Here is a 22747-nt window from a genome sequence, read left to right on the forward strand (position 1 = left end):
TATTGAAACCGGTCGTTTGTACAATTTAGGGAGTTTAAGATCCAACGACGCGGACGACAACTAGAACGTCAAAAAAACAATAGGTTTAATTAGCAAAACAACAACTTCGCACGTGCAACACACTTTTTTGTTCATTTCTTTCCCGTTTTTGCACGACTACGACGTGAAAATGCCTAATTTCGCGTTTTATGGAGGACGTAAATAAGCAACGACGAATTTTATTTCTCTTTCTGAGCTTGAATATGGTCCCTTGAAATTCAGCTTTAGGGGGGTTCGCCTACAATTGACAGGGTAAGTGGGTAGGAATAATCGCTATAAAGACTGAAAAAAATAAACATCAAACCAGAAATTGCTCTCTTCAAACTGTAAATTATAAATGATCCTGAGAGAATATTCAGTGTGTTAAGGATTTCCCTGCTCTACTGTTAGCTCTATGTAAGAGAGGAAGGGCGATTCTTTTTTAATTTCGGTTTCGCTGACACAGCTTTCGCAGAAATCTCGCTGTAGTCGTTTTCGTCGACAAAAGGAATAGCAAAATCGCTCTGCGCGTCTTCCCCCATTTTGTTCTGCGTCATTTCGTGAAGGACGCGTGGCTCTCAGCGTGGGTCATCCACGCGAAAGACATTCGCGCTATGTGATTGGCTGTTGTCTAATCCCCCTTGAGATCTGTGGTGTTAAAAATAACTCGAGACGAATTACCTATGGAATAGGGTGTATATGGGGGATGCCCTCTGTGTCCCCTTAATAGTCTCTTGATCAGCCAGAATATTTCATTTTGATTTTTCTCTGAAGTGTTAGTTTTACGTGATAAACATGGACATTTTTTCGTAACTTAGGTGCCCGTTACGAAACAAGACATGATTTAACGTAAACACAAGTCAAAATGCCCCCGAACTTATCAATGTCCACAGGTTTCGGTTTATTTCGAAATAGCAACTTTCTTAAATCTCATGAACGTGTTGTGAATAGTTATATTAGCGTTTTTATGTATATTCATTTGTTGTGCTTTGCTGAAGACAGTTTCCAGAAATCTAAACCTGGTAATGAGAAACGCAAAGCCAGGTAAGCGGTAGTTATCGCGTGACAAAACATCGTAAGAAACCGTCACATTCACGGACTAAAAGAAAATCGCTTATGATTATTCGGATCCAGGAGGCACTAAGGAGAAAATTAAACAACCTAAAACCCTTATTTAGCGGCAATGAAGAGTACTGCATTTCAAAAGAGGTAAAAGGAAATGCTCTTGCATCAAAGGGTAAATCATGCCGACCAGAAACAACAATAACCGCAGAAAATGCGTGTCATGACCTCTCACTATGAAATAAGCAGCAAAAATCACATTTGCTCAGTCAAAACGTTTTCCTCAGAGGTATAATCTACCCGCCAGAGCCGGAAAAAAGTCATTGGAACAAGCAGCATTTTAGCATGAGGTAAAAGCCGTGTGTTGCCTACCTACTTCGTTTTTACTCTTGAATGATTTTTTCACTTATTTTTTACTCATATATTTATTTGAGAAGTAAAATTTAGCTTTTAACCTGACTTATTGTAATTATAATAAAATCGACACGATGATCCGCTAACTTGAGTCCTCGTCATTCCTGTTTTTCTTTCGGGATCATTTGCGGTCGACTTTGGGGATCACTTGCAGTCGAGGATCATTTGCGGTCCATTTTGGGGATCATTTGCGGTCTCGGGATCATTTGCGGTTGGGGATCATTTGCGGTACTGTACAATATCTTAAGGTCTCTATTGTAGTATAAAATATATTACGGGAAAGCCAAGCACTCAGTTTAAGGCACCGGCATTGATTTTGAATCCTGACGGAGAAGTCATCGTTCGGAAAATGTTTGACAACACGACGCAGGCTAACTGAAATCGCCAGTTTGGTTTGCTGAACAACCTTCTCTCCCCAATCCCCACTCCTTTTTCTCCTCCTTCCTTCTTTTCTTTCTTACCCACCCCCCTCCCCTCCCCTATACAGTTCCTTGAGTGAAAAACCTGACAACTACAAATTTTTCTCTGTCTTTTTGAATGTGGATGAGGTCTCTAACAATTCAACTCAACCAGGAAAGTTCACCTACATTTGACAAATTGTGGAAGTTAGGAAAAAATTGCGATAACATTGAAAGAACGCGAAGTTAATTTTACTTTTTCGAGACGTCTTTTGCATGTGGTTACCTAAGCTCCCTATTGCGGTAACAGTCTAGAAGAAAAATTGTACAAACGGAAACAGTAAAAATCATAGCAAGTTTTGCCATGCATGTAAGCCTAATTTTCTTTTAGGCCTCAAAATTTTTCCTAGATGAACAAAAAATTTTCAAATTTGAGTTAAAATTACAGCCGTTCCAGGGTAGTTGAAATACATGTGAGTATGATCTAATCCACGTCACATTAAAGCTAAACTGAATGAATTATATAAAATGGACTACATGCATTTTTACATTGTTTATAGTAAACGATGTTTAGATAGAAGGGTTTAGCCAAATTAAAAATAGCTTAGAACTCGGTTTCAGTGACGGATAAACGCTGGCTAATTTCCGTTCATCCCTGATGCTTTGAAGCAAAGAATAATTGTGTTTCTACTTTTTTTGTAGGTTCCAATATAGATGAACAGCAATTATCTAAGAAAGCCTCTGTGATCTGTCAAGTTGAAAAACCCTCTTGTTCTGAAAAACGTCTTCAAAAAGGTATTCTTGAATCGTAGGTGAACAATATTACATGCATATTCAAGAGCAAATCGTTTTTTTTCTTGTAGAAAATGTACTGTACTCTAACGAGAGCTTATTGAGTATTCCTTGTTGGGATGGTACACTGTACAGTAACAAGGAATGATCAAAGCACCGAACAAGACTCATTTAAAAAGCATTAAAATTTGTTATGATTGTCACAGATTACATTTGCCAGTTGTGAACAAACAAGATTCGTTTCAGGTTTTATAATGAAGTTAAATGAAACTTAACGCAGTTAACAACAAGGAGGGCGGTTACCTGTTGTCAGTCAGCGGTCTGTGCGGTGGCTCAAGCGCGGTCAGCCTTGCTTGCATCATCTCCATGTGCTTAGTACAGCGTTTCCTGGCGGCCTCTCTCTTCGTTTGGCCTTTGGATCATTCTTTTCATTCTTTTACCCCCATCTCTCCTTCCCTTTTATTTTTCCTCTGATAAATCAGTGTGACAGGTGCCTGGTCCCATTTGCGTGGGGGCTCATGGTTGGAGGGCGCGGTTTACCAGGGGCTAGCCTGTTCCAGGCGTTCAGTTAGTAGAGTGCGGTGTTCGGATGATGGGGAGCGAGTTAAATCGTACACGGAGGAAACGAAGGGGAAAAAATGAGGGGAGAGTGGGGCGAGTTCCCTCCCTTTTCCATTTTCTCTCTCGTTTTTTTTCTTCGTCAATTTTTCGACCGCGCTCTACCATCTGAATACCTAGAACCCATCTCCTCTAAACGATGCAGTTGTTAAAGAGAGTATAGCAGAAATCTAGTGACTGATTAGGGATATACTTTTCTGTAGTTCAGTAGGCGGTTCATAAAACCTCGAAATCCCTCAAAGTAACGACTGTAGGGGGGCCTTGGAAATGTTTTAGTATTGCTAAGCTATCTGTTCTCCAATAATTGTCTTTGTTTTTAGCCGTAAGCAGGATTTCGTATTAGTGTGTTTAGCTTTAAGAATACTCTTTTGTGTAATAATCTATTTATAAAATATCTTCGGCACAGTTAACAGGACAGAAGTTGTTGCTACGGATGGTAATTGAAACTTGAAAAAATTGGGCCAACTTTTTTACACGTTTTAATGCTATGCCTTCAGAAATAAAAAAAAAATATTATTATGGTTAGTGCTCTTTGATGAAGATTGTTTGATCTTCTTCATAACACTACAGGAGTATTTTGTTTCAGTAATGACTTCAGCACAGAATTGAGCAAAAAGAGAGCTACCTTAGTAGTAGTTAATTTCGCGATTTTGGCAAGACAATATTTCGCGGGGTTTTATTTTCGCGATTTCGCTAGGCAATTATGAAAAAAGGCATTAGATTTTGCGATTAGAGCGTTCTCAACCTGATTTTATTTTTCAAACGTCTGAATTTTTTAAAATATCGAGATAAAATGAAACAAGAAAAACGCATATTAACGTTATTTTAATTTACAACAGAAGGCACAGTCAAGGAATGGAACTTACCAGTTAACCAGCTTATGATTTGTCGGTGTTTGAGTATATATTGTACTTGTTTAATTAATTTTTTCTTTCTGTGATTTCAATTTTCTGTATGGGTATTAAATTTCGCTGGTTTAAATCTCGCGGGGATTTTTATTCGCGGGTCTTTAATTTCGCGATTTTTCCACAATCGCGAAAACCGCAAAATTAACTACCAATAACTTAGGTATATGCTCGTGACGTAATCCCTTTAATGTTGGTAATTGATTTAATTATAGGCGCCGGCGCAGCAAAGACGGCAAAGAGATCCGGGTCTTCGAGAAAAGGCAAAAGGCCGTTGTCTGCATGTGCTGTTCCCGCTCCAAAACAACCGAAACTGTTGAAAGAGGAAGGTAAAATTCGTTTCTGGATTATTTCGAGTAAGGGTTGGTGTCGCATTACATGTGTATGAGAGAGTTTAGGATGGTCTTGTGTCATCGGTCTCGTGTCTCTAAAATGCGGCTTCACAAGTTGTATAGCTTACGAAATAAGAGTGTGACAGTACTTCCCGCCGGCTCAACTTGGCTCATCCCCATTAGTCTCGCAGCCCTATCGCCTAAGCAAAAGCACTCCTGAAATAAAGCGTTTGTCTGGGTTACTTCCTCTGCTGCACGGGGCAGTGGCTTTATTATTTAAGTCCCCCTTTCTTGTTGGAAATCCTGATGGAGCTATAGTTTCGTAGCCTCGGTTACACTTAGAGAAAATCTTAAGATTCTCACGTCAGACACACTCTCCAAACTTCTAGCGTACTTTGTAACAGGACATGCTTAGCGTAAGGTACAAGTAGAACGAGGCCACATTTAGGCCTAGACCCTGGTTATGCTTTTATCACGTTACTTTCAGTGTAAGAAACTGACTCTTTAGCACTAGCCTCTTGTCAGTCAGGTCAGCCTCCTACGCAGAACTTCTAAGGGGTTCGTGACGCCCTAGGAAAGTCTGCGTGGGAGGCTACCGTGTAGCATGAAAATTTTGCGGGAGTTTTATTTTGCGGATTGGCGATTTTTTGTGGTTTGCGGGAACAAATTTTTGCGGTTCGAGATGACTGAAATTTCTGGTGGGAACTAATTTTTGCGATTCTCTGTTCAAGTAGCAGAATATTTAAGTGGAAGAAACCTTAATATGGTATTTTCAATTTTTATTTTACGGTATGTTGAGTCAAAGTTCACTCTACTTACATATTTAATGGAGAATAATACGGTAATTACCGTAATATCTTACTACACAAAGGGACTGAACAAGAGCAAAACAAAAGCCTATCCCTACCATACACATCAAATCCATTAAAAGCAGAGTTTTTAATTTGACTGAAGGGAGTTAATTTTTGCGGCATTTTATTTTGCGGGTTTTTTTTTCTGCGGGAACTAATTTTTGCGGATCGAGGTCAATCCGCAAAATTCGCAAAAATTAAAACCCGCAAAATTTTCATGCTACACGGTAGGCTGCTGAAAATCGAACCACTTTCCTTACTCTTTGTATTTGCGTTGTAATGAATAAACCAATCACTTGTCGGGAAATTGAGAGTGATCTCAGTTCTGTTTTGGAACGCAAGTGATTTGTCCATTAATTTTTTTAGAAATGAACCTTAATAGTGAAGTGTTTTTACAGAGAGTGTATGGCACACAGTTTTCATAAAAATGTAAGCGTTGATAGCATTTTCTTTTTCGCCAAATGTTACCATTGTCTCAGTGAAGCTTATTCTGCCACTGAAGGTATTTTAATTTATGTCATCGAAAACGTTTACTTGAATAGACAGTAACATCCTTATCTGTATGCAAAATAAGGAGAATAAACGGCCTTGCTGCTTACTGAGGGGAGAAAAGTATGTCACAGTAAGATTAATCCGTTTGGAATTTCAAGTCTTTACGTTTGCGTTTATTGACAAATATTCCCTCACCTTTTTGTTTCCAGCAGGTTGGAACAACTCGGTTGTTGTTGAACTGCTCAAAGCTGAATACAAAAGACGCTGTCTGTTAAGACCACTTCTTTGGGATAGCACTATCGAGTTACCCCTAGAGAACGTTTACACGAGACTGAAAATCATTTCAAGACGAAAGTTGGCCAAGGCGAAGGCGAATATGTTCCACGTCATAGCCCCTGAAAAAGGTACAGATGTCCTAACGCTAGCACAGGGAAGTCCAGACTCGAGGGTGGACGTGACTAATGAGTTGAATGTGTTGGATTTCTTCAAAGCTCCTGATAAAGTTGAGGATGTCATGAGGCTAGTAGAGGGACAAAAACGAGACTTGGTGAGAGGAAATGACGAGGTGAACGTGACTGAAATCTTCAAGACCCTTGAAAAAGGTAAGGATGTCATGGCGCTTGTCGAAGGAAGTCCAGGAATCGGTAAAACAACGTTTTGCCTTAAACTTGCGTATGACTGTACACATGGAAAAATCCCAACAGAGTGTTCTTTTCCCAAGTTTGAAGTTGTGTTGCTCCTCAAATGTCGAGACATTGATGGAAATATAATGGACACCATAAGAGAACAACTTCTGCCCAGAGATATTGAGGAGAAGATTGTAGAGAAATTGTTGCACTTCTTGAAGGATATTCATAACCAGGAGAGAATTTGATCATTTTGGATGGTTTGGATGAGCTGCCTGAAAAATCACAGCACCATGTAGATGAGCTGCTTGACAGACGAATTTTCCCATTTTGCTATGTCTTGGCTACGACACGACAAGAAACAGGAATTGAAGCACGAAAAACCTTTGTCTTTGACATTCATTTAGAAATCAAAGGGTACACGGAAAGTGATTCTATTGCGTATGTCAGAAGACACTTTGAAACCATTGGTCAGTCAACAAAGGGGGAGAGGCTCATTGAGGAAATGCAACAGAACACCTTCTTGAATGCACTCCGAAATAACCCGCTAAATTTACTTCTTCTTTGTGTTGTTTATGAGGACTACGAGGGAAAATTGCCGACTTCCCGGACGGAACTTTACCAAGTCATTGTTCAATGTCTTTTGAGACGACACTGCGCCAAACGCAAATTGCCGGCCCCTGAAGATGACAGTGCCCTAGAGAAAAAGTTTGAAAAGGAAATTCTTGCACTTGGAGAGCTAGCTTGGTTATGCCTGCTAAGTGATCGTTATGGTTTCCGTGAAAGTGAATTGGTTGAGTTTGAAAGGAAATACCCCGGATTGGTAGCTCGTGAGCTAGGCCTTCTTTTCAAGGAAGAAAGTCTAAAGAGATTAAAGCCTCAACATGAGTACTGCTTTCTTCACAAGACCTTTCAAGAATACGTGGCTGCCGTGTATATTGCTGAGAAGTTAGTAAATCAGCAGTTTAATGTATTTAATCACTTTCCCTTTGCCGACTTGGTAACGAAATATCCACAAGTGTTTATCTTTGTTTCTGGGATGCTGGGCGAGAAAGCAACTGTCCTATTCACCCGGATTGGCGAGGACTTAAAGAAAAATGACTGGGACTGGAACTGGAATTGCAATGAGAAGGAAGCTTCTTTCTTTATTCAAAGCTTTAGTGAAAGTGGACATCCTGAACAAATGGCAGCTACTCTTTGTAACTTTATACCTTTTCCAAAGGTCATATTTCTTGATTTACGTCATTCGTCTTTTGTTGAGGTTTTAATGGCTTGCAAAAGCTTATCAAATTTACAGGTACCTGTTGAACTCTATGGTGATACGTGTTCTTGGGATGTAGGATGGTGTTCCATATTGGATTATATAGAATCTTTCCCGCAGCCGACAGTCGTAAGTTTGGTTTGTGGTAAGGATTCTTTGACGTCATCCCATGCAGATCGTCTTTGCAAATGGTTTTCTGCGACCAAGAGTCTATCAGAGTTTACTCTTAAATTTAAATATTTTATCACCCGTGAGGATTGTGACTTGCTGGCTCAAATTGGCCGTGGGTTGGCTTCCTGTCGAACGCTGACAAAAGTGACGTTTTCTTTGCCTGGATATGCTTATAGGGAGGGTTATTTCAATGCGCTTGAAACTGGATTGGCAGTGCTGACGTCTGTTAATCTCGAGCTTAATGGCTCAATGAAGTACACCGCGACACGAGCCTTACAAAATTTTTTGTCAAATAAATCTTTGAATTCTGTTTCTCTTTTTATTGTTGGAGGCGTACACGATTTGTTAGTCACTGCTGTCAGTGAAGCACTTGCAAGACAAACAGTTTTGAAGTCTCTTGATCTACATCTCGGTGGACCGCTGAGTTCCTCTAGTGCCAGTTTCCTGGAAAAAGCGCTTATGGAAAATAGGTCTTTAAGTAAAATAAGACTGTGTGTCCACGGTGAGCTCCCTGGTAATTGGCATTCTGTTGTAGAAAATGTTCGCTTAGCGAAAAAGTCCCCAGTTTGCTGTTCTATTTATCCAAACACCTTTAACAACGTAGCAGATAACGATTTTCATCCTGTTCTGGTTAGGAAAGGGTTAAATGTAAAGCAACACTTAACTGTTAACGTCTGGGGTGAGATGAAATGCGAAGCGGCAGAAGCTTTTTGTGAAGTCTTGGCGCCTTCTTCCATTACTGTTTTCACCTTAAACGTGCGTGGAAATTTGACAAGCGAAGTTTCTAATTCCATTGCAAGATGTCTGGAAAAAAACAAGACACTATCTTCCCTGTCCATCAATATATGGGGCGAGTTGACAACAGAGGAAGGTATTGTTCCTTCCAGCCTTTCAAAAAACAGTCGCGTTCAATTAAATTTACATGACTTGCGTATAGGCCCAGATGAGTCGACCAATGTTCTTGTTATGGCTACTGATAATCCTTCGGCATTGAGAGCGTTTTTCACTCCAGTCAAGGATAGAAGAAAGGAAAAAATCTGTCTTACAGTCAACAACGATAGTTATGTTACCAAGGAGTGGACACGTTGTCTAGGTAGTGCTTTGGCAGAAAACACGTCACTGACCTCGCTTGATCTTACAGTCAACAGCTTCTTCGTGGATGCAGACTTAGGAGAGGACCTTGGGAATAGTTTATTGCAAAGCACTTCTTTATTATCTCTTAGTCTCGCATTCAACTGCGGTAACCTGAAAGAAGGATGGGAATGCAAACTGGGTGACTGCTTGACCAAAATGAGATCTTTAACTACACTCCGCCTTGAACTAAACGAATACAGTGAGGAGAATCAGGAAGATTGTTTGAGTCCTACACTCAGCCTTGACGATGGTGAGGATAATCATGAGAATTGCTTGACTCCGTCTATACTGAGTAATGTGCTAGCGGCAATCAAATCATTATCTACCCTTTCTGTTGCAAATATCCATAGTGTTAGCATGGCTTCATTTTGGAATGAGGTTGTGGGTGACTGTTTGAGAGAATGCACGTCGCTTAAAAAGCTTAGTCTCACATTCAACTTGAAAGATTTCTCCTTTTGCGGTTTCTGTAGTCTTGATGATGGTTTGGCAACAACAGCCTCATTAAATTCACTCAGTCTGGCAATTTTTGTTAATAGCAATGATGATTTTTTTTCAAATTTGTTCACAAGTCTTAATCACGGTTTATCATTAAACGCCTCAGTAAATATACTGACAGTTACTGCGACAGTAGGTGATATCTTTACCATGGTGGAGGACGTTCCTTCGATTTTCAGAAAAGGATTTTCAGAGAACAAGTCAGTAACTACGCTAAGTCTCACAATAAATGAGTACGGTGAAGGTGAATCGGATATACCCCTGGTTTTAAAGCGCTGTGGAGTGTTTGAACATTTGGCACGAAACACATCAGTTACCACATTCAATCTGACACTCAACAGTAGCAAAGAAGTGAGTGATGACTGGTTACCAGGCCTTTGCAACGCTGTGAACAAAAACTCTTCTTTGACAACACTGAGATTGAAAGTCAACAACCATTGTACTACAGGTGAAAGTTGTTTATATGACTTAAGTAACCTTTATATAGAAAGCAGATCATTGTCCTTACTTGAACTCGATGTAAGTTTCTATGGAAAAGAGAGTGGGTGCCATAAGGTTTTAATTCAATAGAAGAATACAGCTAAGATTTATGTGCTTTCCAGTCCGCAGAAACATATGTCAGTATCAAATGAAATGTAATCTACAATAGAAATGTGGCTTAATTTTTTATTATTATTTTCGTGAACCTTGAAGCCACCGTGACAACCGACCCTTAAAAGTAAAGATTCTAATGAAAAATGCAAAGTGGACCATCTAAAATTTCTTCCAGTTGGACCCTTAGTGTTTGTTTCAAGTTTGGATATTTTATGTTTTCTCTGTTTGGAAATTAAAACGACTCTTCTTCGGTCCCGCTGACATGTTTTGTAACCATTCTAGTCTTCAATATCGTTTCCCGATCGCTATATCGCTTTCTTCAAGTCATTCATATTCATTTAAAAGGTAGTCACAAATCCAGCTAAACGAATCTAATTGTTCCTGTCTTAAATTACGGCCACGCGTGTTCATGTGAAGGTCACAGAAAATCATTCTTTCAAGCCACATCACACACGTTTCCTTTGATACCGGGATCTTTTCTTGTGGAACGGCTCAACCTGAAGTTTGTTATATTCACACTATTCTGTATAGCGTTAAGGTTACCAGATACCTTCGCGTGTGTCTCACGTACAAGTAATGTAGGCTATTTTTTCCTGTGGAAGCCCAACCTGAAGTCCGTAACGTTCACACTACTCTGTATAGCGTTAAGGTTACAAGATACCTTCAGGTGTGTCTCAATTGCAGTCGAAAATGGCAAAACCTGGACACGTTTTTAGCGCTTTGACTTCCGAAATAACAGAACAAATGAAATAAGGGTAAAGCAAATCGCTTCGAGCTTTAGCTTTCGAAAGCTGATTCGGTCCCGCGCGTTAAAAAATCTTTTAAAAAAACCGACAGTGCAAGTTTTATACAGCATAATATGAACGTAGCTTTGAAAATTGCACTTTGTTGCTCAGTCTCGTAAAGCCTTCCATGGTCAATTTAACTTACCTGGTTGCACGATGTAACACAATCCCATTCCTCGTGAATTTGTTTCAGCGTTTTTAGGCCCATTTATATGGAGAAAAGATGTACCGGGTAGAAGTGTCAATTTCCCGCTTACCCGAGCTACCCTGGGTGAGACAACTTTTCATAAGCTCCCTTAACCCTTTAAGCCCTAAGAGTAATCAGCATCAAATTTCTCCTTGTAATATCAATGCGTTGTAAAACATAGTAGTCATGAGAATTACCAACATGATCACACAAAATGAATTTGCTTGATATTTTATCAACTTCTCCCCACTACTTCGGTAGGAAATGAATATGGACAACAAATGAGAATTTAAATTTTTGATCTTATGGTTTAAAGGATTAAAAAAACGTGGCGAACCGTCTAATTGTGAAAAAAAAGTTGGCTTGGCTAGAAGGATGACCCGCCTAGCCGGTTCACCCTTTTGTGAAGGTAGGGTCACCCTCCTAGCTGATCCAACGTGTCTCCATACAAACACTTTGGCTCGACCAGCTGGGTCAGCTCGGTCAAGAAGAGACAATCTGAGCATGTGCGAGCACTGTTGGCTCGGGCAAAGGGGTAAACTATTTTTTCCATTGACTCAGTTGGAGGGTGACCCTCTTTTTCGGAACAACTTTTCTTCATATGAACGGGCCCTAAAGGAATAAGATAAAACTACAGTGTAGTGTTTGATTTGAGAGCATCAAGTGGTTGGCACTCGTCAGTTCTGTAAAGGAGTATTTCTGTGTACATATTTTGAAATTTTACATTGTTTTGAGTCTCAGACTGAACAGGCGGGATTAGCTCAGTCGGTAGAGCGCATGACTGCAGAGCGGGAGGTCGCGGGTTCGATTCCCGGGGCTGGACCATTACTCAGGGTCTTAAAATAACTGAGAAATGAAGGTAATCTCTTTGCACAGCGAACGGCTGAACTTTCGCGTGGCTCGGATGACCACGTAAAATGGCGGTCCCGTCTCCAGTAGAAGACGTAAAAATAGTGTCTACAATTAGTACTTTCTTCATAAATACATTTTCACTCAAGTGGAGTTGTACACCATCTGGTCCAGTGAGGCCAAGGTTAATACAACATTAGTTACTAGTAGTTTTAGAGTTTGATAAATATTGTAACTTATGATTATGACTTGTACGCCATCTGGTCCAGTGTGACCAAGGTTAATTCATCACGAGTCACCAGTAGTTTTAGAGTTTGATAAATATTGTAGCCTAAAATTGTGACTTGTACGCCCTCTGATCCAGTGTGATCAAGGTTAATACAGCATGAGTTCCTTGTAGTTTTAGGGATTGTTAATTATTGAAACTAACTATTGGTATAGTGCTCCTATATTTCAATAGAGTTTGTATGATAGTGACAAATACACAGAAAAGAAATTATGATTTAGTTTGTATTAAAAGATTTAAACTGTTTTTTATCATTATTTAGTTTAGTTGGTGTTTAGGCAAGAGCGATCTTTATATATTCATCAGCAATGAACACTTATTACAAACAAGCAAGAGGGAACATTGCAAACTACCTTTAGCATCAAATGCGCCAACTTTGTTTTTTAGAATAATGTAGTTCCATTTTAAACTCAACGAAATAAATTTTTGTAAAGGAAAAATGCCTAGTATTAAATTCTTTTTTGTAAGACCTGGGCCAAACGTCGAACCTTTCATGAGACGAACCAAACTTAGTTAAGTTCATGAAAAGTTGGACGTCTGGCTCAGTTAAGTTTGTCTGAATGAATTTGGATCGTCCAACACATTGTATCCGTCTGCTTCAGACGTAAAGAACGTCTGAAGATCATCTCTGCGAGATCCGTTGACCTTCACATGCAACGAGCTGAACTAGTAAATGAAAGAGTTGTATGATAATGTATATTTAGCCTCGTTTGGGAGAAAAGTTATTAAATTGCGCTTTGATCTGTTCGACGCGTCCTTAGTTCGACTTTTGGCCCAATAGACGATCTTAAATTATTTTAGCTCGACCCAAATTATAGTTTGGTTTGTCTGATGAAAAGTTGGACGTTTGGACTAGGCCTAATTCAGCTTACATTCGGAGCGATCAGGAACTAGCTTGTAGTCGAGGAACATGCGTTGGGAGGGGGGGGGGGGGGAATTCTCCTCTTCAACTCCTGTACGAGCCCCGACTTTCTTGCTAGTTCCAGACCATCAAATAGATTTAAAGAATTCAGGAACAAATACTCGCGAAAGTCCTGTTAAGAGCACAGTCATTGGCCTTTTAACACACGCTAAATTTAAATCCGCGCGCTACTTGCACTGCACGTCCACTCCCCACGGACAGTGTCGAAACCGTCAAGGCACAATTTCTTTAATCTTTCAACATTGTATTGAGTGTGAAAGGGGGAGGGGTTATGGATTTTTAAAATGACAGCACCGCTTTTTAGAACAATACTTGTGATACACATAGAACTGAGGTTATGCTCTTACTGTCTCAAGGAGTTTTGTCCAGGATTGCAGACTCCGCTTTTCGCAAACAGCATTCCGCATTTGCACATCTCTTTGTTTGCACCCCCACATTTTGAGTGTCACAGTCGTCCGAAGAGAAATTGAAGGCAATGCATATACAGAATATTTGGGGGGGCAAACAAGGTGTATTACGGGAGATGTGCAAATGGCGATTGGAACCCAGTCCTGTTTGTGAGGTCTAGCTGCTATTGTGGGTGTGGAAGAGAAGGGAGTGATATCAAAAGGGGCAGGAAGGTGTTCTGCTTTATCATTTGCCACTTGGGTACAAAAAGAACCTCAAAGTGGCATTTTAATGCTTCATTTTTTAATCACCTTTGCTACACCCAAGTCTGAAAAAATAATGATAAACCCTCTCCTGTGTCAGCAGGACTAAAACTTTTTCTCTTGTTTTCTGTCATCAGTACTCGTAAGGCTTAATTCTTGGCCCTGCACTGTTTACTGTTACTCAATGCGCAGAACGAATCATTTCTTCCAAATCCATTCATATCATCGTATCACCCATGTCCGAAAATTAAACGCTTAATAAAACCTCGTTTATATTAGTAAAACTTCTAAAGAGAAAAGTAATAGAGGAATAAAGCATTATTCGAGAATGCCAAATCCTGACAACTGCGCAACCTTTTTCTTAATGACCTTTTAGTTCTTTCCGTTCTTTTAAAATTTTAACTCTATCAGGACTGCCTATTAAGTAGAGCGCGGAGTTCAGATGGTGGGGAGCGAGTTAAATCGTACGCGGGGAAAACGAGGGGGGATACCAGGGGACATTGGGGCGAGTAGTTTTCCCTCCTCTAGTCACCCCTAGTCTGCGTAGCAAGCGTTTTTGGGAGCATTTTCGCACGGTCTTTGACTCTCATTCCTCGTTCTTTGCACTAAAACCGCACGGAAACACTTGCTTCGCAGGCTAAGTCACCCCTCGGTTTTTTTCCTCGTCAAAATTTTCCTCGCGCTCTTCAATCTGAACGCCTAGAACAAGCTACCCCGGAGCCTTCATTTCTTGGCTCCTGGCTCTTTAGTATCCTACCTCTGACAGGACCCAGGAGCCTAGTGATGATAGGCTCCTGCCTCTGCTTGTTTGTTTGTTTTTGTTGTTTTTTTATTTTTGCTGATGTCTGCTGTCACATTTTACATTTTTAGTTTATTGTTGTTTGTTCTTCTCCTATACTCCTATACGTATTACATTGGAATCCAAACAAATTGTTCCATTTTCCTTGCGTCAAAGTCCTCTGTCCACCCTCTTTACCTTATTTTTCACGTGACACATCATGTGACAGCGTTAGACCAATAAAAAACATTCCTGCATGTGAACCGAGGCGGAAGTTCTTTCGTTTGCAAAAATCCGTTCAATGTCTTTGGTAAATTTTCAAACTTCTAGTTGTTCTTATCAGTGTTGCAGTCATGGGCTAATTCAATCTTTTCACCAAGCGTTTAATTATGTAGCTGTAACGAGATTGAAGTAAAGATGGTCTCCACGTGGCTGCATTTTCGTTGCAGAATTCCTGAAGTTTAGGTAAGCTTATCGAATTTGTAATCTTTGAATTCACAAGGCCTCTCTCTGGTTTTTCAGTTTTTACGTTTGAGAAGAGAAAAAGCACCTTGTCAGTTTGCCAACAGGCAAGCGATGATCTTTCTGCAGTCGACTAAACGCAGACAGATCGCGTGACTCCAAAGAACATGAGAGAAGAGTAATTGATTGCCAGTGAGAAATTACAGTGTTGTGTTTGTATGAGAATCTAATGTCGAATAATTGCCGTAAAACGGTTGTTCTGAAAAAAATGCAACTGTAAACTAGAGCTACAAAGCAAAGGATTGTACTAAGAAATTTTGGGGGCGTACCTTTGCTTAAATTTCTCCAGAGGCTTGCTTCATTTTTTCCCTATATTTGTCTGTAATTTTCCCGGGACTTTCTTACAGACAAATGTGTAGAAAATTTAAAAAAGTGATTCTAGATCTTCTAGCGCATGTAAGGCCCCCCGATTTTTTTCAGTAGAATCCTGAGGAGTGAAGCTTTAGTTTACAATTGATATTTTTTTCAGAACAGCTGTTCTACGGAAATTGTTCGACATTAGATTCTCATACAAACACTGTAATTTCTCACGCGTTTGCCTACTCGTCAAGATGGCGTCGAAAACCGTGACAAGGTCTATTACTGTAAACTCAGCCACACGTTGCCACACGTTATCCCAGGAGGGGTACTTCGGATTTCAAGTGACGGGGATGATCGAAGGATTTAATTTTTGGGGGTTTAAAATTTTCGATTCTGGGAAATTTGGCAAGTATTTTTTTTGGTGGCTTGGTTTACATGCAAGTAGGGACTTTTCTAGGTATTTAAAACAAACTGAAGATTCTTGGTTGTGTCGGTGTATCCCGCTGCAAACACAAACATTCAATTCCTAATTTATTTCTCGTGTTTTATCATTTATTTCTTTCTTGAAAATTTTAAGGCCTTTTTAGGCTTGAAAATTCGGCATGGGATTTTTTTGATGTTGATTTTTTGTCCAGGGATTTTTTTGTGGGGTTAGTGTTGAAAGCCCGAGGGGTTTTTTTGGTTTTTGATTTTTGCCACCATTTGATCATCCCTGTCGCTTGAGATCTGGAGTACCTCCCTGGGCGTGTCATACGGCTTCTAAGTTTTTGTGGGCTCTTTGTTTATTACGGCCATTTTAATTTGTCCAGGCAAAATGGCCACACATTAAGGTGGCCCCATCATTAATACTGGAGCATTTAGCTGTGACAAATTTTTTGTCAACTTTTTGGTTTTTAACGTGATGGCTGCGAAAGAACAACAGATATCAATCGGTAAATTACTATTATAGTACAAAATATTCCAATTTCATTGATGGTAAATATTTCTTGAGAAATTAACACCTAAAAGGACCCTACTGTTTAAAAAAAAATGCGTCTAGTAAAAAATATTTATGTTATTTTTACTGAAATTTCTGGTATTAGCTTTTATTGATATAATACATAGGCTGGAGAAATTACAGAAAAATACTTGAAGCAGAAGTCCATAACCAAAATTCGCTCAAAATTCAGCTGTGAAGTTGTTTTGGAATTTCAAAAATAAATTACTATCAGGTAGAAGGAGACAGTTTGAATTTTCGGGACAAGTAAATTCAGTGTTTGCTTATTCTTAAAACAAAGAGGCATTTGAAAACAAAATGTCAGCAAGTTGAATTCAAAAGACAAGCCGTAAGAACAAAGGCAACAAGAAGCGCCTTGAGACTTTGTTTACACACCGTTGATCGAACATTTATTTACACAAACTTCCTTTTATTGTGGATTTGACAGATATAAAGTCATGGATTGTTTTCAAGTTCAGCTAGTGAACTAATGATTTCTGCTATTTCAATGATGCAAAATGCCATTCGAACATTTCTATTTAAAATGTTTCAACGCAAAGTATCATCCGAGCCGTGCGAATCAATGCAAATTTCCTGACAAGTTGTCAACTGTTACTGTATCTTGAATTTGCATAGTTCAGGAATTTCTCGCAAGAATTAAACACTGAGTAGATTTTGTTATTTTATAGAGTAGAAAGTTTTTTGTGATGTGAGAGAAGATAGAAGATTACTGAATAATTAGTCTTCAAGTAATTTTGTGTTTGTTCGTCTTTCACGTTCTACTTCTTATCGTGAAATCAAGCAGTCGATTACCGTGTAGAATCGAAACCCTGTTTCAGTCTTCACCAAGTCTTGTGGAAGTTGTTAAGCCTTTTGTTGCGGCTGTTGCGACAACAATAACCCAAGAACAATACGCTAGCTCATACATTCTAATCAGTTCTAATGCAAGCCTGTTTTTGAAACGCGTTAGCTAAACGGACTCGCGTTAACAAACTTCTCGCTAACTAGTTTGAAGTGCGTTAACGTGGACGTTTATCTCTGAGCTGTACTATAGAAGGAGCCACCAGTTTGAATCTTCACAACTTTATTTGCCACGTGTGATATTTCGGACTTCCAATTTAGGTTTTCATCCAAAATTACTCCTGAAAATTTGTCTCCTTTACTTTAACAATATTTTGTTTATCTATACTTATTTGAATATCACAAATTGAATGCTTTTGTCTTGGTTTAAAGACCATAAATTTAGTCTTTTTAAGATTTAGAGAAAGCTTGTTTGCTTTAAACTAGATTGACAGTTTGTCCATCTCCAGGTTTAACATATCTGAAAGATAGTTCAGATCTTTATTTGACATGAATACATTGGTACTGTCAGCAAACAATATCAGATTTAATAGATTAGAAGCATTGTTGATGTCGTTAATGTACAGTAATAAACATAGGGGTCTGAGGATAGAACCCTGGGGGACCCCACAAGAGATTTCATTTCTTAACCCATTCGCTCCTGGAGATTTTGCCGAAAAACGCGTTTTGAAGCTAGTCGAGTGGTTTGCTGGTCACTGTCATGCTATAAAGGGCTAAAACTTACCACAAACGGGTTTACAGGTCGTACACTTCGCGGCCTTCTGATCCAGATGCAAAAATAAAAATATCAGCTTGCGAAGTTCAGGCATGCGCAGAAAGCAAAATTTTGAGATAGTTTTTGGGTTTAAAAGTGACACAGCAGTCTTGACTTTTACTTTTCGCTTTCTCTCCTCCCTTCTTTTTTCGCTTTTCTTGCCTCATTTTTTTTTTTTCTCTTGCTGGGCATTTAGTAGGCTTCATTTTGGTGGGAATAGTTTTAAGGAAAGGTTTTAGGATCTTAGGATTAGGTGAAAGGAAAAGTAGGTGGGCAATGGAACAAGATTTTCATGGAGATTTTCAGGTCCATGTCACATGGTTTTTTGCTTCTTTCTCCGGTGTCCGGAGACTGAATTGTGCTCATTCTGGTATGGTTTGAAAGATCTCTTCACTCTGCACAAGTTAGCGAAGAAAGTTGTCCTTGACCGTTAAAACTGATGACATCGCAAAGGGTAGAAAGGACCTGGATCCACACGGGCGGTTACGGGCGGTTCAGGGGCAAATGGGTTAAGGAATGGTGGCCATTATATTCAACTTTGAAAAGTAACTGCTTATCTAGTCCAGCGCTAAGCCATGAATACATGATTTACAGAGGTCAAGAAAAATACCTACGAAAAGTTCACCTTGGTCAAAGACCGTGGAGATCTTATCATGCAAGTCGATTAGTGTGAGTGCAGTGGAATGATTTTTTCTGAAGCCATATTGGTTACTACAGAGGATATTGAAATTCATCAAATATTGCATTAATCGATTGTAGTTAACTCTTTCAAAGAATTTTGAAGCTCAGATAGAACTGTCCAGACCTTTGTTTACGACCAGAAGATGAGGATGAGCGGCAGCTCTTCAAGGAATTCGCACCTCAGCCAGGGGGGACGAATGACAATGATGCCCATGTATGTATTGCATGTTTTATTGCAGAGCAAAACACGATAATCAAGAAAAACTGCCCATTCATTGAAGGAAGGAGTGACAAAAATTTCAGAGTCGTAAATTTATTCACGGGCAGTATTTTTACGATAATTTTATTTTGCACTGTGATGTAATTCAGTTCACAGGCATGGGCATCATTGTTGTTCGTCCCCCCTGGGCAAGGTGCAAATTCTTTGCAGAACTGCCACTCGTGCTCATTTTTTAGTCATAAACAAAGGTGCTGGATAGTTCTATCTGAGCTCTGATATGAGGTGGCATCCAATCTCAATACCTTTTTCCTGAGTTGGAAGCAACGAACAGCAGTAAAAGTCGTTGAAATTGCATTGCAATACATCAGAATGTATGCAGCAGGAGTCTGAGCCAAAACTGCTAAGGGATATTTTAAGAATGTCGAGGAACAAGTCATTGTACTTCAGAGGAAGGTTTGGAACATTATTTATAGCACTTCTAAAACTAAAAAGTACCTTTTAAAGAATAGCACGATAGGCAATTGACTTTTGTTTTAAGAATAAGCAAACATTGAATTTACTTGTCCCGACAATTCAAACTGTCTCCTTCTACCTGATAGTAATTTATTTTTGAAATTCCAAAACAATTTCACAGCTGAATTTTGAGCGACTTTTGGTTACGGACTTCTGCTCTAATGATTTTTCTGAAATTCCTCTGGCATATTTATTATATCAATAAAAGCTGATACCAGAAATTTCAGTAAAAAGTATCAGAAAAGTTTTTTACCAGACGCCATTTTCTTTGAACAGTAAGGTCCTTTTAATTGTTAATTTAGCAAAATATATTTACCATCAATGAAATTGGATTATTTCGTACTATTGCAGAATGATATTTGTTGTTCTTTGCAAAGTTTCTCAGCCATCGCGTTAAAAATGAAAGGGTTATGACAAAATCTTTGTCACAGCTTAATGCGCCTGTATTAATGACAGAGCCACCTTAACTGGGAGAGATTTAGAATCACTTTCTGCAAATGACAGATGTCAGACTCAGGTTGTAAATTTCTCAAATCAGGAAATAAGCAGATAACAACTTTGCAAAGTAATTGCGGGCGACAAGAGGAGCCCGCAATCCTAATCTCCAGGTTGTTATTACGCATGCATCACATGGATGTAGCCAGCATTCGTTTGGACTTCCACTAAGAATATATGGAATGCGCAGATTGCACTTGAATCACACACATTTGGACATTCTACCACTCGTAATCTGATCACGCATGTGTTGACCTTCTGTCATGTGAATCTTATGCAAAGCACAGCGATATATAGCAAAAGCGTTTTGACCCTCAATTGTTGTCACCTGGCACTCCATAGCCTTTGGTTATTACTAGTTGATTAGGACATAAAACTGATATGAAACTTCTTATTTTTGTGGAAAATAATAAACAGTAAACAACAAGAAACTAAGAAACTTGGCCAAACATTAAGACGCGTCTTAGCTAAGCCGTGTCTTATTTTAGACGAAATGTGCCGTTTATACGGAAAGTTTGCGTCTTATTTTAGACTCCTCTTTTTTTTTCCTCGTATAAATGGCCTTAATATTCTATATCTCTGTATTTCTCAAAAAGGCTATGTTAATGCATCCCTTGGCTCCATTATAAAATTCCAACATGAACACATTTGGGTGATTTTCCAGCTCATTCAAGGACTCACTGGATTCATTGGAAAAATAATGAACAAACAAAGTTATAAACAAAGGAACCAGCTAGCCCTAAACCATAAGGGCTGTGGTATTTATATGCTGTAGGGATCCAAATAAAATGAGAGGATGTATTTAAGAGAGGGGTTGGGAGAATTCGAGATAGTTATGCAAACCTGAGACAAAGTCGAGGGTTTGCATAACTGTCTAGAATTCTCCCAACGCCTCGAGTGTTTATATCAGGCTATTCAAACACAGGAAAAAAGTTTTCTATCGCTTTTATAAAATAAATTTCCCGAGAAAAAATGCAAAACTCTTTGTATGGCACTGATTAAAAGAGAAATTCTTTCCAGTCACAAAGTCTTGTCCACGAAGTCTTGCAAAAAGATGCTTTCCAAAATACAGACTTTTCTCACTTAAAATGTCAGCTTAAGCGAAAAAAAATTGATTTTCCAAGTTTCAGCCGACGAAGGAATGGGTAAATAAAGTAAACCTGTCGAGTTTTGAACTTGAAAACTTTTTCAAATTCAAGTTGTGTGATTAACGCGCGAAAAGCAAAACATCTTGACACCACAACCATGTTTACATACTCTAATGCAAACACTCCTCTCAGCCAATCAGAGCGCATGTACGATCGTAGTTATTTTATAAAAAGAGTTGGAACATTACTACTGTAGAATTATTCATCTGTAAAATATTTCACCTCATTATTATGGCCAGTGATAGGCAATGTGCATTTCAAAGGACGGTTATCAGCTTTATTAGAGCTCATGTAGACAGCTTTTGCACCTGATTTTCCGTACGGGGAAGAAATATTTAAAACCACATCTGAATGAGCACAAGTTAGTCAAATAAACAGGCCTAAAAGAAAGGCACAGTCTGCCCTAGAAAATTTTGTAACTTCAAAGTGCGATTTTCAGTGTTCTGGGGACTAAATTTGAGGTCAAAAGAGTGCGCTCAGTGTGCAGAGAGAGTAGTGTCTGATAGCCCCGCATTAGTGGATTTTGCTATTGGGCTAGTGAATTCTGTTTTTAACTTCCCTGACAGGCAAGTGATGTTTTTTGAGGAATTCGATTAACAGAAGAACTGTGAAATCAATTCTGCTTATCACAAAGCTTTTGGGGCTAGTTGAAATGATGTCTGGGCTAGTAAATGCTAGCTTCAGCTTGCCCAAATGACAAGCTGTAAAAATGATTTTCTTTGCACCCTGGTGTTTTTCATTTAAGAAATTGTAGCTTTCAATTTATCAGTCACAATCAATTCCTGCAAGCAGTGAAACAGTCATCATAATAATTATTACATTTTCATTCAGGTTTTATGATATGTTTTTTGTTTACAACATAATCAAAACTAGTTGCTTCTCAGTTCTAGAAAAAAAAAACTGACCCATTTTGTCGGCCGTTGGTGCCTATTGAAACCCCTGAGCCCCCCTTCTCTTTTAAGACCGCCCCCCATCTCCTCAAGCTTTTTGTTCTTCATTAATAAATGATAGACTGTATAAATCAATCACAATTGTAAAACTTCATTTGGACTGATGTGGTATGGTATATTCTTGTGTTGGAAGTGCGGATTTATTTTTTATCCTTGGCTGCATCAGCTCCAACTTGCATTATTGTACTTAAGCTTTTCCACTTTGATTTGTATTTTTTTATGGAGAGCTGATTAATGACCATCTTGGCTAAATTGAATAAGCCCTTCCCCACTTAAATGTGTTTGCAATAAATAAGCCCCCTGGGGATCAATTGATTTACGGTAAACGCTATTCATTATTATTGCCTTTTGTCTGTTAAAACACTAGTGTATTGGTTTGCATGTTTATTATCTCATTATTATCATCAAATATCAATTCTCTCATCCATAATGTGGAATAGAGACATGTTTTCCTTTCCTTGCTGGCGTGTTACAAAATATTAATACAAAATGAAATACAAATACAAAGGGATGATTTTTTTTCCTTAATCCTGGAGATGTTCACATTTGCCAAGTCCACCAATCAAATGTGTTTGAAATAACCCCCTGGGGGGTTAACAGATTTATGGTAAACTTTAATTCAATAGGAAAAACTGTTTGAATGCAGAGGTTCAGGCAACGCATAAATAAAACTGACTGGTTCCTCTTACCAGATCTCTAATTAAAGA

General features: G+C 39.0%; 1 pseudogene; it reads left to right on the forward strand.

Moving 5' to 3' along the window:
• LOC140925045 (uncharacterized) overlaps positions 1-12524 on the forward strand; it is a 28763-nt pseudogene extending 16239 nt beyond the window's left edge.
• Positions 12525-22747: the final 10223 nt, after the last annotated feature.

The sequence above is a fragment of the Porites lutea genome, chromosome 14, assembly GCF_958299795.1.
Source record: "Porites lutea chromosome 14, jaPorLute2.1, whole genome shotgun sequence".
Taxonomy (NCBI): Eukaryota; Metazoa; Cnidaria; class Anthozoa; order Scleractinia; family Poritidae; genus Porites; species Porites lutea.